Genomic DNA, 19,224 nt, shown 5'->3' on the forward strand with positions numbered 1-19,224 from the left:
ACCTCTAGATGAATCTCCATTTATGATGGAATTTCATTCCATTTAGAATCGAAATCAGGAGGAACTCCTTTAAATTCTCCCTTGTTTTTGGACAAATTCAACCTGTTTTTCACTGAGCACCACTGCAATCTAAGTAAGGAGGATACTATTAATAAAGTAAGTGAATAGACACACCTTCCCTCTCTTATCAGCTAAGTATCTTCTTAAATATTTAAAAACTGAGAGAAGTGCCTCAGAGGTAACAAAAAAAGTAGTTATATTATTAAGAGTGGAAACCTAATTTTCCTAGGAGTATATGTAAGAAAACCCCTCCTTGTCTGAGGAGACATTGTCATATTAAGTTAGATATGAAGGAAGTCGGAGGTCAATTAGGGGTAGGAGCAGCCAGGGCCCCAGGGAGTACTCAGGCAGTGCAAATAACATCTAAAGACAGCATTAGGTGTAACTTTCAGATCTGGAAGGCAGGATCTAAGCCACCAAGAAGTCTAGTGGGTTGTAGCCTCTAAATACTTCTCACCTCTATAATCTCCCTCCACTTACTCAACCACTCTAGTCCAAGCCACCAAACCCCTATGCCAGATTCTTAACCTGACCTCGTTGAGGTCCTCCTTTAAATCACATAGATCTAGCCCACCTGAGTTCAATTTTCTCCCATCCTTTGTAAAATGGAGATAATAATAGTGCTTTCCTCAAGGTTTTATTTTTTTTTTTTAAATGAGAAATGAGATATTACTTAATATCAACTACGTTACCCAGGCTGGAGTGCAATGGTGCTACCTCGGCTTACTGCAACCTCCCCCTCCTGGATTCAAGTGATTCTCCTGCTTTAAGTTCCCGAGTAGTTGGAACTACAGGCACCCAGCTAACACTGTTGTTAATAATATAGCATAAATGTCATGGAAGCTTGGGAAGTTTTTATAAAACAGGTGGGGCTTGATGGTGGTTTTGAAGGGTATTTGCTGCTTGCCTATAACACGGGAAGTGGAGCTGGCAATCCAGGCTCAAGGAGCCCCAGGAACCAGGGCCTGCAGTGGCTGCAGAGGAGGAAAGTGTGCGTGGGCTGAGGAGGCTGGTATTGCGTAGGTCCAGGGAGGCAATCATGAGACTCCCTAGACTGCAGGAAAAATCTTTTATGGGATCAGTAAGCTTGGACAAGTAGACTAGAGACTATGAAGATAACCTCTCAGAGACTGACGCAAATAATCCACTCATGCAACTAATCTTGAAGAATGCAGCCTTTTATTTTTTTTAAATACTAACTTCTGATTCTTAAGGATGAAGAATGTGGGTGGGGAGGGGATGCTTGTTCCCGGTGTCAGTAAATAAAATCTTTTGGTGGGGAAGTATTTTCCGTATTTGCAAGGAAATTTCAGTGCTCCCCAAAGTGTAGGTAAAAACTGGCACCAGGGATTTCTGCATACCTGCCTAGAAAGACAGGGCTTTAAAGCCAGTGTGAACTTTTGTAACTCTTTCCAACATCATCACTTCTGAGGGACTTCAGACTCTGTTCCATAGGTCAGCACCAGACCAACAATATAAAGTTCCTGTGACTACTTATGATTTGAAACACAAACTCAGGCTTTGCATGTTTTTAAAACATCCCTATAACTATGGGTTGTTTAAAAATATCTATACCCCAAAGAGTTTATTTCCAACATCTGACATGAATGCATTTTGCAGTGATTTGTTATGTAAATAATGGTAGCAGAGAAGACATATGAAAAACCATTGCCCCCTCTCAAAGCCCAGTGGATTTAATGCTTTTGTTAACTCTGAATTCCAAGTCTAGGGGTTGTTTGCCTGTTTGTGGTGTATAGAATAAAATAATACATGCCTGCCTCAACATTTCTTCTGATGAAGCTATAATTTGCAAAAGAACTATTGTTCTTGTATGGCTTCAGTGTGGAGAGGGGTTTCAATGTATTGGCTGTTGAGATGATGCTATGAGTCTTTTCAAAGCAGAGGGAAGAGCTTTTTGAGATGAAGACTCAGGTGGTGTTTGGAATTGCTGATGATTCAAGGTCTGACGATATGGGGGCTATTTGCTGAAGCTTCTATTTCAACTCTCCTTTATGACCACGGGTTACCTAAATGTGTTGCTTTCTAATGTTTTTATGTGAGAGGTAGGAGGTGTGGTAACCATCAGTCATACATTTGTCAATGGGAGAAAAGCAAGGGACAGACTTTTTGGCCCCAGTTTTGTCCTTCTAAAGTGTTAGCTCCTCTTCCCCACTTTACAACTCTTCCTCTCTCCCCTCCTCCTCTTCTCTGCTCTTCTTTTCCCCCACTCCCCTGCAGTTGTTTATTAAATGCCCATTGCATGCTAGCTTTCTAATTTCTTCTTGTCTCTAATGGTCTTATTTTAGGATGTCATTCCTCTAATGACTGCTACCACTTCTAGAGTATCCTAACCTGTAATTCTTAAGAGGATAAGTAGAAAAGACATAATGAGGGGGGACAATGGTTTTGGTCTTCAATTGGTGTAACTGATAAGGAGGAAAGGTCTTGGGTTAAGGGAATGTCTTAAGAAACAGCAGCTGTTTTATAAGGCACTCATCTGGAGAAGTGGGGTGTATCCTCTATTGATAAGGGAGAAGATCGACAAAAAGCCAACTAGCATCAAAACATCTCCAGAATCCAAGCACAGGGGAAGTGAGCCTTCTGACCTGCCATCATCTAATAAGCCCTGAAATTAGTCCATACAAGAGATGAGCAACATCCCAGGGAGCAGTTTGTCACTCATGTCCCCGGCCCAAAAGTATAATGAACTTTGTTTCATGGTTTAATGGACTTTTATCTGAGTTGAAAGGGTTAACAAATCTGAACATTTCTCTAAAACCTGAGACATCCAAGCATCTTTTTTTGAAGGTCTCCATCGAGAACACCATTTACAAGTAAACTCTATAAAGAAAACCTATATGAAAATACCAGAGATGAACCAACTGCTTTTTTCCCCTAAACTCTTAGCAAATGATCTAAGGGCTTAAACATATTAAAAACCTCAATTTCACCTTCTGGAATCAAAAGGGCAAAGGAATGTGGGCATATTCATTTAAATATGCATTTGCTGATTCCATTCTTACTATCTTGGGTTCCTCCACAAACTAAGACCTTACACTAAAAGGCAGCTACTTCTCCCTGCAGCAGGCTTTTGAGAACGATCACTCTTTATCATCTCCACCCTGACCCTTCCCATGTTTTTCCTGATTCTCAGACCCTCCTGGCATTTATTTCCAAAGCAGTTCTATTTGCTTCCGCCAACTTGGGTTAGTTGCGCCTGGACCCTAGCATGTCTGTTTTGTCATACTCTGATGAAAAGCAAATTACTCTTGGATGGTAAATTCTTAAACTTCTTTTTGGTTCTTCAGAAAAAAATTAAAAATTATATTTACATTAATATCAACCAAGATATTCGATCCATCTCAGGATCCTACGTCCCTTAACCAGCAAGCTGATAAAGCTGCCTAACTCCTTAGTCAACCTCTCCTCTCATGGTGTGTGGAACAGAACTTGGTCTCTCTTGGTCCTCAGTAGTTGCAAATTGAGGAAGACCTTAATTACATATAAACATGTTTCCATCCTATGTTAGCTCTGTTACCTTGCGCTTTCATTTCAAGCTGCTTCAAGGAGGAAAGAGACAGACAGATAAAACACAAACAAAAGACAAAAAGCAGAAGCCCAAGCCTAAATCAAGACTATTAATAGTTCCTACAAAGAAACCAACTGCCATCACCCAAGCTCTATTCACCTAGCTCTTCCTTTCTCCAAATGTGGCTGAAACTCAGCTCTCTTTTAGCCCTCTTTTGCTCCCACTGTTATAATTTTCAGCCATTTTACCCCAGAAAAGGCAGCCTCATCAAGAAGTGAGCAAATAAAGGTAATCTAGGTAGGACCTGTCTTTGAACAAACACGTTTCCATCTTTTTCTTAGTTCAACTGATCTTGAAAACAGAATCACTGTTTAAAGGCAAGAAGCCAAGCCCTAGTTACCACTGATCACCGCGGTTAATTTGGGAATGGGTGCTTCATATTCACCACATAGAGGAGTCTAAGGCTTTTATTCATTTAAACCCTTCAAAATGCTAACATAATGATATCAAAAACTTTTAAAAGTTTTACCATTCCCAAGCTGCCATGCAGTTGGCTTTGTGGCTTGAGACACACTCAGAAGGCATCACCTTTGTTAGAATTTGTGAATTTGAATTAGGTTGGGTTTGTTTGGAAGTGAAGCAACATCAGAAAATTCAGTCTTTATTCCTAAAAGCATAAGTCTGTTATCCCATGAGGAAAAGCTGGAGCAGAGGACAGGGCACAGGGATGTCACCCAGCTCTGGCTGGGATACATGTCAGGCCTGACCACGTAATCACAGATACTCATGAGCAAGGGAAAGCAGACTATCCAGATAAAATGAAAACTGATTTTAAATAAGAGGCATCCCTTATTTTGTTTGTTATTTCTTCTAAATCATGGCTCTAAAAAAATAAACTTAGGATTATTTTCCTCTTCCAAACTGAAACATCTTTTTCTTCCTGGCTTAGACCACCAACCAGGTTTCTGCCACCGGAAGTGGGGAAATAACTGGATATTCTTTGAGGAAGCCTGATCAGATGCCCTATTATCCCAATTTTCAAACCAAAGACGCTTGGAGATGAAGACGCATTTTTTGGTGTGTGTTCTAAGTTGCAACCTCAAAAACTTGGCAGTTTTCTCATCATGGACTGTGATTTCCACGATGTGATGGTTTGGAAGGGTTTGTTTTCAAATAGATGTTATGGGTAACTCCATGGGAATTCTATTTCAATCCCTCTGAGTTGACAACCTTACCTTCTTAAGTGTAACTTTGGTGTTCAGATGACCTTGGGACCCAGACAAGGAAGATTCCCAGTGGTAAATGTCTGTCTGGTACAAAGTGGGAAGGCAGAAAGTGAAGCTTGAAAGTCATGAAAATAAGAAAGAAAGAGGTTTTCATGCATTATCTTTCTCATTGTTTTTTTGAGACAGGTTCTCACTCTGTCACCCAGGCCAGAGTGAATTGGCACAATCATGGCTCATGGCAGCCTTAATCTTTGAGACTCAAGTGTTTGTCCCACCTCAGCCTCTCTGTACCTGGGACTACAGGCGCATGCTACCACGCCCAGCTAATTAAAAAAAACAAAATTACAAGGTGTGGTCTCCCTATGTTGCCCAAGCTGGTCTTAAACTCCTGGCCTCTAGTGATCCTCCTACCTTGGCCTCACAAACTCCTGGGATTACAGGCATGAGCCACTGCACCTGGCCCACACTGTTCTTTTAGTTTACATTTATTTAGGAGGATAGTACAGTTCACATTTTCTCATTTTTCACTGGTTCTATTTAGGTCAGTTACAGTAGCAGTAATTCATATTCTAACTTAGCTTTACCTGAGCAACTCCTTCTCCCCTAACTTTTAGCACTACAAACGCCTGCATGCTTTCTCCCTAGAACCGAGGCCTTCATATTTTTTTCTCCCTAAGTTGTATATGTCTTACAAACTTGTAAAATGAATGTAAATGAACGTAAAACTTTCCCCTTGCTTGGTGAAGAACAAGAAGACACACCCATTGCTTGAGTGTACATACCCCTCAGTGACTCTTTTTTTTTTTAAGAATGCAAAGTAACTTATTTTTAAACTGTTAAAATCTGAAAACAACGTAGCCTATGTTAAATAATATTGTTTCCAAAGCTGAATGTGCTCACTGGGAGCCCAGTTTTTCTGCTTGAAATACAAACATAACTTTCTGACACTGGTAGGTGGGAACACTACTGTTTGATCTGATTAGATGAACAGATAGATCTCAGTTGGTAACATCCCCCCCTTTTTTTTTCCCGTTGGTAAGGGTTTAAAAAACTCTAGAATAGATCCATTTTTTTTTAGTTTTACACTGACAGTTTCATCCCAAAAGTTTCCTGGGAGGCATAGACCGTGTACAGGAATCCATCTTCATCCTTCTCACTCTCCTACACCTCTGAGATCGGTGTGAAAACACTCACCATGCTGTGTCTGTTCACCACCAGGAAGAAGGTTTGATTATCATTGAGCTGTAAGCACTTTCTAAGTATCTTGATGAGCTCACTCAGGTTGCTGTGGTAAGGTATAAGAAACATCATTTTATACAGGACAGGAAACTGCTTCTTCCCCTTGTATCGTTCTGTTACTACTGGGGTTTGGGATGGATGCTGCTCTCGGGTAAGTCGGACATCTACTTTTTGTTGGGAGGTGTGGTGCAGCTTGAAGGTCTTTTCTGATGGCATGGTGCAGGGGTCTGGGAGGTGGCAGGGACACAAAGGTTCTGGTGGCTACTGGGGTTGGCAGCAGCAGTGAATCCAACTCCAGTGACTGACTTTCCTTGTCTCCCTCAGTCTATTTATTATACACTTGATCAATAAGAAAGTCTCAAGTTTCTAGGTGCCTCAGGGATCCCAGTGCTAAGGCAAGGGCTTCATGGACTGAGTCCTGAAGCCATCTCGTGTTTAGAGATTGGAAAGATGAAGAACCAGCCTAAAGACTAAGGAATACCCATGAAATAGGGAGAAGACAAAAGAGGGTAGGGCCTAAAGCAAAGACAAGGAGTTTTCAATCCATCACTTGATCAGATGTATCTAACGCTCCTGAAAGGCAGAGTAAGATTTTGTGTCAGATATATAGGGGCTTTGAGGCTAAAATCGTGTCTGATTCATTCTTTTTTTTCCTCAGAGTCTCACATATAGTAGATTAATTATAAATGCCGAACAAACAACTGAAAAAGAATAGTAGTGATTGGTCACAGAGAGAGGGATGTGCTCTCTGTTAATTCCTTGCCCATCAACAAATGTCCATCCTAGGGCAAAATGGGAAAAGGATGATCACTTCCATAGTCCTCATGCTGAAAGGATCCCAAGTGCTGTTACCTTATCTATGCAGCAAGATCCAGAGACACTTCCAGTCTGAGGAACTTCAAAGTTTTAGGAGGCAGAGGTGGAGGGCTCGGGGAGGAATGAAGGCAAGAGGGAAAGGGATGAACAACAACCACAGAAGGCCGGCATGTTCACAACGATGCTGGCCAAACTTGGTGATTCCTGAATATGAAGGAATCTGGAGGGCAAGACACAAGAAACCAAAAACATAAGTGGGCGGAGGAGATGCTGAGAGAAAACAGAAAGCTATGAAAGAAGGCAGAGCTCAAACTGAGGTAAGAGAGAAAAAATTAAAAGCAGAACGGAAGAAAGAAAAACAACCGGAGGAGGTGATGCCAACGTACGGAAAAAGAGCAAAGGAAACACAGGGCCGTCGCCTTATGCTCAGAACAGTCTGGGTACTGAGCGACTGCAGCCGGATTTCTGTGTGTCTCAAGAGGAGACAAATAGCAGTTTGAGGGGAGCCTCTCAGCATTTTGGATCCAACAGGAAAACATACCAGGCGCGGTGAAATGCTCAAGTAAACACAGCAGCAGCCGTGGGGCCTAATGGCAGCCTCAGTCCTCTCCTGGCCTCCAGCCTGTGTGCACAACACACATGCCCGCTTGAAGGGGGAGGGCAAAAATACCCTGCAACTGGGTGACCTCTGTTGTCAGCATTTGGCTAATTAAGGAAAGATATTACCTACAGTTGTCTATGCTAATTAAAAAATGGTTTAATGTGAAAAAAATCAAGGCAACAGATTCCAAATTATAATTTTTTCTCCAAAATAAGCTGAATGGCAGTGGCTGTTGCCAAAAACGCTTGAACAATAAGATTGTGACACAAAGACTAAAATCTAAACAACATGAACAAATCTTGAAAGCCAAGCCGTCCCTATCATCTCATGCTTGCATGACGATAGTCCAAAAGATGAGTGATGAGTCTCCATCTGTGCAAGCACAGCAGCAGTCCAAGGCTCTGACACAGCAACTAATTGTCTGCTTGTTTACACAGCCCAGAGATGGTGACTGGACAAACAGCTCATTTCCCTTGAAACTGGACCAAACTGGCAGGAGCCTATCAGGAGTGACACAGGAGGACTAGGAAGAACTCTCATGGGAACGTGCCTCCAGATCAAAGCCAAGGGCAAGCAAGCCAAGCAAAGACTGGTTTAGGCGGCTGGCTTCCCATAGGCAGCTTCAGGTCTACCACTTTCTGTGCCCTGTCCACCCTCTCCCAGCAGAACTGGAACCCCACTCCCTGAGGCCAGGACATGTTGAGCCATTCACATAAAAGTCTCAACCAGGCTAACCTCCAGGCCTTGGCAGCAAGGACAGAGTTGTGTTCAGGTTAACTTCTAGCCCTTCTGGACTTTACTTGATGCTTGCCATTTGCTACACTCTTTTCCATTTTAGTGTTCTCCTTGTCTCATAGACTGGACTGGAAACAACCTGAGGACAAGGGACTTGACCCTGGATTCCACAGCAGGGCACTTTACATGTGAAGGGCCATTAGCCAGGAAGTGCTTATGGTTGTTAATGATGATGAGCTACTCAGAACATAGTTTCTTTTATTTGCCTACATCAGAAGCTTAGCTTCTTGAGACAAGACCCAGACTTCTCAATTATACTCTCGGCAGGCTGTGGAAATCAATAATGGCTCACACCTATCAGTGTCCTGGAAATAGGATTCAGAAAAGATTCTCTTGAGAATCTATTTCTCTTCAAAATAAGCTTAGGCTTAAAAAACCAACTTCTCTACTGCTTAGCTCACAGGTATTGTACTAATGGCAGCAATGCAGTCATTAAAATCCTTGTTAAGTTGCTTATAATTATCCAGAACTAAGGTACACTGAAGAATCATATACTTAACGGGAGGGAGATCTACATTGTTAATTCAATAAGACTGATTTCAGATTTTTGCCTGTGAGCATGTGCAGAGCCAGATATTAGCAACATAAACTATTGTTGAACAGTCCCAAGAAGTGACGACTCTTCCCTGGGAGAAATGGAGCCCTGGAATCCAAAGTAGAATGAGGTGGGGGCAGCTTAAGGTCTGTGGGTGAAACTCAGCCCTGCTCTAGGGCACTGCTCACCCATTAACTTGGCTTCCTCTTCTCATTGCTGTGTTTTAGCCCTTAGTGAGCATCTGTTTGGCTCAGATTTAATCAGACTGAAGGGACTATGGTGGTGAGAGGGCAGAGAAAGCTGGAGGAAGAAATGGCTCTTTATTGGAGAGAACTGAGGACTAAGTCACCTCCAGGATGACCTTATTCTCTGGAGGAGCCACAATATGATATTATTTGAATATCTAGCTGCAGGCAGCTCTATTTTTCTCATATCACTACTAGAGAGGATTGTAATCATCTGGTATCACCATATTCAAGATAGTACCGAGGACCTAACAGCATGGCTACAACCTCTTATGTCTGCATATAACAGCATACAAATGACCAAAATCACTTTGCTTCAAAAAACAGTGTGAAAGGCATTTTAGAGCATGTGGGATTCTACACACAGACAAGTACCAGGGATCTCAGAAGCTTGGCTATTTCATTCAGTGCCAAGGAGGCAAAGATGGGTACAGGCAGTCATGTGGGCAGGAGGCAGTCCTTGGATGATTAGCACAGGTGTCCAGGAGGGGAGGGGAGGGTGTGGAAATGGTACAAACATGAGAGAAAGCTGTGCCAGTGGGTCACCATGCCCCAATCATACAGAACATTGAGTGGACTGTAACTGTGGACAACTGAAATACCAAAAAGAAAATGTGCACACACTGGTTACATTCTAAATGGGAAGAAATCATTGTTTAAAGAAGAGAATTGCTCACTCCACCCTCCCCAGTGTTTGGAAGATAGACACAGGAGTGTCACACAGTACAAAAGGTTTGTATTATATGGAAAGAGGGACTTACATGCAGAAGCAACATTCAAAAACAAATCGCTGACATCTATCACAGTTTATCCAGCCAGTGGTTTTCTTGATCCCCTTCTCTATTACTTTAGACAGTTTAGCTTGGAACTTCTCCCCCCTTTTTCCTGACAGCTCATTGATCTTGGATTGGATCATCACAGTTCGTGGGAAGCAATATAGGCTACTTTTCTAGCTTATTCCTTCTTAGATGCCTCTTGGATGTTGTCCATTTAATATGTTTGGAAAAATACATAGAGACAAAACACATAGTATTTTAATCTCAGAGTAAATGTCGTGTGTCCCTGGAGAAGTCTGATAGATCCAAGGGAATCATTTCATTATTTTAAAGTAAGGCTTGTATTTCAAATTGATCCACCTGGAACATGTAATCAAAACCCAAGAACTTTAATATAAATGTCAGGTTCTGTCTTCTTATCTATATTTTTGGGAACATAACATTGGTAGATAAACTAATTGAAAAAAAAATTTTCAATCTGATTTAGAAATGGCTTTTAACTATTTCTACACATTCCATCACTCCATCTCAGAAGAAGCACAATAGAAAACTGCAGCAAATGGGACTTCATATTAAGTCCCATGAAATATATCCTGGCTGAGGTGATGGTTCTTGTGTGCTAAAGCAGGCATGTAACATGTGAGTCACGGATTTTTGGAAATGGGTTCGTGAGGCTAGTATTTATGAAGCTGTATATTTTCTCTCATGTAGTAACACACAGTGATTAAGGAGAATGAGAAAATCCCATTCCCTGGAAATACCATCCATCCTGAAGAAGTTATGAGAACCAGAATCCATTTGTATTTTGCTATTTATCTGACCCTTAGAGATTATACCAATCTATTTTCCTAGGGCAAGCACAAATGGTCAGTTTTATAAATCTTGATGGACTAAGCCAAGTAAAAGCCAGAGCCTACTAGTTAAGAGTCCAGATATCAGCAGATACAAATCTGAGGAACGATCAATTATATACTGCGGTAGCTTGTCTCCAAGACGTCCATCAGCTCTTTCCTTCCCTGCATGTTTGTGCTGTTCTTTGAGAGGTGGTATCTACTGCTTCACTCCCTTAAAACTGGGCTGGATTGTGACTTCTTTGAACAACAGTGACATGTTTCATCCCCAGTGTTTGAGAGGATAGGCACTTTCTAATTTCTTTTTCTTAGAACATTTCCTCAGGAAAAAGCGAGTATGTATGTAAGAAAGCTAACTACTGTGACATCGCCATGCTATGAGAAAGCACAAGCCATGTGGAGTGATTGCATGGGCTCTCAGAGATGCTCAGCCAAGCCCCACCCTCCATCTACCCAAGTCAAGAATCTGCAGCCTACAGATGATTTCAATTTCAGCCATAATCTAACTCCAACCTCCCAAGAGACCTGAAGCAAGAACTAGCCAGTAAAGTCTAGTCAACTCATTGAACTGTGAGAGACAGGCATATATTGCTTTAGGCTACTAAGTTTTGAGGTGCTTGGTTATGCACTGTGGATTCCTATTGCCAATCGGCTATAATAAATGTACATTCCAGAGGCACAGACTGTGTTCATTTTGCTCATCATTGTATTCATAACATGCAGCACAGTGCCTAGAACATAGAAAGCCCTAAACTAATAACACGTAACAATTTGAAAAAGTTTATCTGAACTAGTATGAAAGACAGACCCATAGTCAACTGGCTGACATTTTTTTAGCAAGTTTGATGGCCACAATAACCTTATGGTAGTGGTATTACTATCTCTGTGTTTGAGATGGGGGAACCTCAGCCTTTTTTTTTTTTTTTTTTTTGAGAAAGTAAGTTTCCCAAGCTTAGAAGGGTAGGGGAGAGATTTGAACTCGGGTTTGTGCAATTCTAAAGCCAGTCTTTGTTTATTATAGTCTCCCAGGAGATTACACCAGAAACAATGAGAAAACAATTTGAAAGAGATGCAAAACCCACCCCTTGAATCTTATTCAGGACTATGTAGCTCCATTAATTGCTGTCAACGCGCTGGAACCTTTTTCACCACATGAAGCTCAGACGAATTACAGTTAATGCCACAGTCATGACTACAGGCTAGAAACCAATGCCAGAGGAAGCTTAAGCTAAAGAAAGCAGACGATCACGCACATATATTATGTTAGCAATTAGGCTTAATCCTAGAATTATGAAGCCAAAGGGAATGTATTAAAGAGAGAACAGTGCCCTCCTGGGAAGAAGAGCAATTTTAAATAGACTTTTTAGTGGCTTTCTACATTACCTACTTGAATATATTATGCTCCCTTAGAATTACTATATTACAATTACTCATGCCACATTTTATTTCAGCAAGGAAATGGGATGGTGCAATGAGCTCAGTGGGCAGATGGTTTGGTTATTTCAATGAATAATTTGCATGTCAAGAAGTTGGTGGATGCTAAGATGAAAGGGGAAGTGGTAAATAGCAAAGGTCTCGATGCCTGGCTCTGAGATGGACTAAAGATGAGCTATCAGGACTGGCACTTCACTTCTAGAAGTTGAGCACTCAGGCTTTGCTAAATTTTCCCTAAAAACACATGAACTAATGTTACATATTTCCTATAATGAGAAAACCAGTTTATCTTTGTTTAAAACAGTTCTGATCTACTCAAATATACATTTTTAATTTTCACTGAAAAATGTTATAATTCAAAATTTAAATATAAAAACTGGAAGGGAAGGTAGATCTTTGTTTCTTCTCACTTCAGAAAATTAATAAAACCATCAATAATCAACTAATCACATTCTCTAGCCTCAGCTTACAACTTTTAAAAGGCTGTTTCTCAATAACTGGAAAAGCAAATTCTCATTCTCCCAATCTGTTTGAAAGCAGAGTTGGAGTGTTACAGTGATTAACAGTTATCAAGGCCCATTAAGGTTGTTAATTATAGGGGCATTTACTATCATTTTCCATCATTTTAGCTGCTGAGACAGGATCTTTGTGGATCCCAAGGATCATGTGTTTGCAGTTCAATTCAACAGCCACTAGGTGGTAATATTGTTGATTTTGGTAGCCATGAGGTGTGATCTATCAGACCTGCCCTCTTAGATGGAATTATGTACATCCCTTAAATGATTAGGATGTAACTATAAAAATTATAATTATATCTTGAAATTATACCTTATAATTATACCTTAAAATAGTTAAAATATTTTAATTGTGAAAAATATAATCCTATATAAAAGCTCCATGCATATCTGGTACCTTTTAAACTTATGCTAATTCTACTTACCTTTTACTCTCTCTCTATATATGATTATCTTCAAAGTATACTCATAACAAAAAAAGTGTCATGTCCTAGAGAAACACAGCTTATATTCATTGCTTTGGCTTATTTTTAGAGGAGATGAAAAAGATGCACATAAGTTTCCTTCTAATAGTTAAGACCTTCCACTATAGTAAATAATTATCTGCCACTTGAACTTGGAACCACAGCTATTTGCACTGCTGGGTAAGTAAAACTTCTATGATTAACTTTCTGAGACACAGTGCCTGAACAATCTGATAAGATTTGACAAAGTGACATAACAGCAGGAGCGGCTGATATACATAGTGCCAGGTTCTCTGCTAACTGCTCCACATACGTTAGTCCTGGTTTCCTACTAGAGCTGTCACAATTCCTTTAAGGCCAAATGAACTCAGCAGAAGAAACAGACCTGTATTATTTGAAAGAATGAAAAGATCTTTCCCAAATTGGACATTGTCTACAAAACTATGTATTATATAACATGTATTCTGCACAATAACTCCCAGAAGGCAATACAGGTGTTAAGTTCTTCTATTATGAAGAAGACAGTAACTGTATAAGTCAAAGAGAAGTCATGTGACAGCACCTTTGATCAATCACTGATAGAAAACATTGCCATAGTTGTCAAGAATCCAGAGAAAGTGGTGGCTAGGCCAATAATTACATGAAACAATTTATAAAAACAACTATTATGCAAGATGCAGAGCTCAACATAGATTCCATAAAATACTTAAATACTTGTCACTGCAGTTCCTTACTAATTACAATGGAAACTTTGTTGTTACTGTTGGGAAAGGTAAAAGAGGATCTCTTAATAAGACCTCAGAAAAGGAATCTCTGAGGTTAAGGTATTACCCAAGTTAAGGCAAATCTGCTATTCTGATACTTTTCTTTTATAGATGGTGAAACAAAATGCTTATTTCTGTTTACCCATAGGGTCATGGGACTCAGAGAAACTGAACGGTTCTCTAAGTTAGTAGGGTGGCACAGTAACAACACTGGGATTGAGCTCACAATGACCTTGAGTAAGTTACCGAGACACTCAGACTGTTTTCTTATCCTGAAGTTAGGAATGAAAAACTCAGTTTCAAAGGATTGCTGCAAAAGTTAAATGAAGTACTATGTACCTATTGAAGTCAAGTAGCACGCCCCCCAATCCCTCTGCCCACACACACCGGAACCAAAGAGTCAGGAGGGAAATTTTCAATACATTGGTGTTTTTCACAGAGGGTCAAAGTGGGATAATAAGAATGCCTTAAACATAACACATTGTATTTATTAAAGCTTTATAGTTTATATGGTGGTTTCCTATGTATGTTACCTAATTTCATCTTCATAGTGACACTGTGTACTAGATATTACTATTCCCATTTTACAGACAAGAAAAAAAGATTCCAAGAAATTTAAAATCCTTTACAAAATCAAACAGAAAGGTTAAGTGGTGAATCCAGTGTTCAAACCCAGGTCTTCTAACTTCAAGCACAATGCTCTCACTACATTCAGAACACTTAAAAACATAACACTTTATTGTACCTATCGTTATAAAACTGTATTACATACTTAAGAATTTGTTAAGAGGGTAGAATTCGTGCTAAGTATTCTTACTAAAATAATAAAAGTTGTATGGATGTAGACAAAAGTATTGCTTAATCTAATTAAACTAAAGAGATACTGCATAGCAAAAAAACTAGCATCAGAGTGAACAGGCAACCTACAGAATTGGAGAACATTTTTGCAATCTACTCATATGACAAAGGCCTAATATCCAGAATCTACAAGGAACTTAAATTTACAAGAAACAACCCCATTAAAAAGTACACAAAGGATATGAACAGATAATTCTCAAAAGAAGATATTTATGTAGCCAACAAACATGAAAAAAAGTTCAACATCACTGATCATTAGAGAAATGCAAATCAAAACCACAATGAGATACCATCTCACACCAGTCAGAATGGCGATTATTAAATGAAAGTCAAGAAACAACAAATGCTGACAAGGCTGTGGAGAAACAGAAATGCTTTTACACTGTTAGTGGGAATGTAAATTAGTTCAACCATTGTGGAAGGCAGTGTGGTGATTCCTCAAGGACCTAGAACCAGAAATACCATTTGACCCAGCATTCCTATTACTGGGTATATACCCAAAGGAATACAAATCATTCTGCTATAAAGATGCATGCACACGTATGTTTACTGCAGCACTATTTACAATAGCAAATACTTGGAACCAACTCGAATGCCCATCAATGATAGACTGTATAAAGAAAATGTGGTACATATACACAATGGAATACTATGCATTCATAAAAACATTAGTTCATATTCTTTGCAGCTCCAGAGTCTCATCAAACTATCTTGGATTCTGCCATGATGAAAGGGAAATTAAGAGATTACCCAATAGCACCATAATGAGGTTGTCCTTAGTAATACTTGAATTCTTAGACAGCTAAGGGGCTTACTCAAAGTTGTAAAAACCAGTTTAAGGTACAATCCCCTGTTCTACCAAGGCAAGCAGATAATCTGGTTCCATAAGGTTGGAAAGATGTAGGGGTGTGTGTGTGTAAATATCTGCTGCAGCTCTAGCAGAGACCATGTATGAGTTAAGATACTATTTGTAAGATACGTATCATCTCCAAACCCGACCACTATTTTCTCTCTTCCACTTGCATGTAGTTCTGAGACAGTGTTTAAAAACAGGAGACAAGGCCGAGTGCAGTGACTCACGCCTGTAATCCCAGCACTTTGGGAGGCTGGGGTGGGTGGATCACTTCAGGTCAGGAGTTCGAGAAAAACAGGAGACAAAGTCTTCAAAAAATTAGAATTAAGGCCTAAAATGCAAATACCCATGGAAGAGGTCACATCCTGACAACGATCTTAAGATACAAACGACTGAGATTTGGTTCTTAGTGATTAGGCTTAAAGGATGGTCTGTGTCGGGGTAATCTGAGATAAGATCTTTACTCTCTGACTTTGGTATGTTCATCAAAGTGTACATTGAAGCACCCGTGTAATGAAGAGCCCAAATGAAATAAAGAACAGGATTATGGCAACAAGAAAAAAAAGAGGAGGAATAGGTAAACACCCTACATAGTAGAGGCCTCTTATTGACCATAGTGTGAATTAGGGTTCCTGTTATTTACCTAATAATAACATCACAAAAGTGTGATGCCTGAAACTGAAGTGATGATAGAACCATGAGCAAAATAAGTAAAGTCAATCCAAATCAAGGAGAAAGAACTGAGGGGCTCCAGCAGATGTGTGTGTGTGTGTGCACGTGTGTGTATTGGACTGTCTTGAGCTCTCGATGCCTTTAAATATTTCCACTTTTTTCATTGATTGGGAGGATTCCATTGGATAGAGCTATCCAGAGCGAAGTTGACGAATGGAGTCAGAGGAAAGAAACCAAGGTACTAGCTCATGGATCTGGCTCCATAAGGGACCTTCAGATTTCCTTTTAAGCTGTCTGGTCCAGCATCCACCAGAAGTAATGAGGGTAAGACCATTTGGTTTCCAATTCTAGATTCAGGTGGCTAAGGGACTCCAGTTGGTACATCAATGGAGAAGCAATGAATAGGAAGCAGAATCTTGGGGGAGCAGGGAATGTGAAGTGCAAAGTACTATAGAAAGTTGTTTTTCAAAAAAAATTTTAATATTTTAAGAGGTATTCATTGGTTAAAACACTCAAATTTATGAAAAAGCTGCATATACTTGTGAACCTCATCTATTTTCTACCTGCTACAGCAATGAACCTATTTAATTAGTTTTATGGGTAATAGCCTAAATATTTGACAATAACATAGGTACTAACTAGCAGAACAGACAACCCATATGGGTGTTATGGTGAGGACCACCTGAGCATCATTCTTAGGTTAGTTCTTATTTGTTCTCACTGTTAGGCAGTATTCATTTTTTGCTTCATCTATCTGAATGGTAAGATAATATACCTAATAATAACATAACTACTCTTCTAACACTTGCTTTTATTCACTTAAACATATATATTAGGGATCCTTCCATGGCAATACATACCGACTTTTTTTCAAAAAATAGAAAACCCAGATGTTTAGTATTCCATTGTATGGAAATACCATAATTTCGCAGCTCCATTACTGGATAGTCATTAGAAACTGACTTTGGGGGAAAACATGGGCCTTTTGCAGAAATTTCTGGAAAAACAAACAAAACCCTCTAACCCTTTCAGATAAAAGCCTACTTAATAGACCTCTGATGAAATAATTTTTTCTTTTTTCTTTCTGGAGACAGTCCTACTCTGTGGCCCAGGCTGGAATGCAGTGGCATAATCTAGTTTCACTGAAACCTCTGCTTCCCAGGTTCAAGAGATTCTCCTCTCTCAGCCTCCAGAGTAGCTGGGACTATAAGTGCACACCACCATGCCCAGCTGAGTTTTGTACTTTCAGTAGAGATGGGGTTTCACCATATTGGTGAGGTGTCTCGAACTCCTGACCTCAGGTGATCTGCCCACCTCTGCCTCCCAAAGTGTGGGGATTACAGGCATGCGCCACCACACCTGGCCAAATAGCTTTATTCATCTTCCAAGGGTTACTGCTATGTTACTTAAGTGATCTGGAAGTCACAAGAGATTACCTTAATTCTTGGCTATCTGATGATCTCTGGAACCATGCCTGTTGGTATTTTCTTGAGTAGCAGTGAGGTATATAAGAACCCATTTTGGCTCATGGAGAGTGCATGTTCTCCAGCCATATTTCTTCTTTCCACAAGCTTTGTAAAGAATGTCAGAATTATTTCCTCTCGCAAGTTCCATTGCTCAGATTACTGACCTTTCCTGATCTCTGTAACCTTAGTGGTTGAATATGGCAATTCAGATAGTTTTGTTTCCACATTTCTGGGGGTTGAGGAGATTACATAACAACCTGCTCTTATTTTGCAATTTAGAGATTTAAGTATGGCCTTTGTCAATCTAAACTGACTAAAGTATTTACTAAGAATAGATTATACGCATATGCCCAACATAGAAAGATGATTCTATATCCAGGAGGTCTGACCACAGAAATGTATTATAAACCAGAAATATACCTCGCCAGATCCTGAGACAATTCAGCAATTCTGAAAGGATTTAAACAGAAAACCCAAGGAGAGGGGAACAAAAAGCCTCTAGGTACTTTACACAATTTAAGATGTTTGTTCATAAATTCAAAAAATACTTATTAACACCTATCATGGGACAGGCTGAGCCTATATTAAGTTGGGGCAAGTAAGTGAACAGGACAAAACAGATACAGTCCTGGCTATCATGGACTACTCATCTATTTATAGAATTCTTTTTGCATTCAATGTAGAAAATCGGAATTACTGCTTTTGTTTATTTTAAGCCTGGTAAATTTATTTTTTACTAGAAAACAGATTTCTTTTAACTTTTATTTTAGGTTTGGGGGTACACATTATTTTTGTTTACATAGGTAAACAAAAATAATTTTTGATATTAAGAATATCTCTAATCTCAGCTGGTCAAAGAAACTTAGAAAATAGTTTCACAGACTGGGGCTAGAATAGTTCATGGAGAATCATTTAGAAATTGGCTCCATTCATGGTTGCCAAGTGATACTAATGGAGAAAGAGATAAGGCCAAGTGTGGGAGAGTGCTGGGATTAGAGCCAGTTTTGGTTCCAGCCCTCCCTGCCAAAGCTATAAATACAAATGACCAATTTAACAGCATGGAAAGACCACCTACAAGATCTATACCTGGGATCTAATCAGTTGCTCTGCGCCTTCTTTTAATTATAGGATCCCTGCCATGTTTACGGGGACTTTTAATGTGGGCATCACGTTTTTGAAGGCCATATCATTATGACCATGTTTGATCTGAGGGTGGGAAAAGTAGGAGCTCACAAAATGCCTGCACAAGGTTATTGTGAACTAAGCTATAAACCAGCTTCAACAAGAGCCAACTGCGGGGGTGTGGGGGGGAAACAATAACATGTAAGAAAAAAGGCATGGATATCATGGAGTTTGCAACCCTGCCAAGTGTGCCATTAAAATCACTTTCAATTCTGCTCAGAAAATGAAATTCATTAAGAAAAAGTACCACAGTTTTGTCAAATAACACCATATATGGGCATTCTGAGAAAAGAATGATAAAAGACATAAGGCTAAGGACATCATCTCCATTTGAGTGTGGCAA

At 39.8% G+C, this 19,224-nt stretch overlaps 1 protein-coding gene and 1 pseudogene across 2 annotated transcripts in view; both read right to left on the reverse strand.

Moving 5' to 3' along the window:
• FMN1 (formin 1) overlaps positions 1-19,224 on the reverse strand; it is a 419,120-nt gene that overhangs the window by 59,940 nt on the left and 339,956 nt on the right. The gene's annotated exons all lie outside the window — the stretch shown is intronic.
• Positions 5,892-7,606, reverse strand: LOC116538730 (annotated as a pseudogene).

The sequence above is a fragment of the Sapajus apella genome, unplaced genomic scaffold, assembly GCF_009761245.1.
Source record: "Sapajus apella isolate SASKATOON/1434 unplaced genomic scaffold, GSC_monkey_1.0 scaffold122, whole genome shotgun sequence".
In the NCBI taxonomy this organism is placed as follows: Eukaryota; Metazoa; Chordata; class Mammalia; order Primates; family Cebidae; genus Sapajus; species Sapajus apella.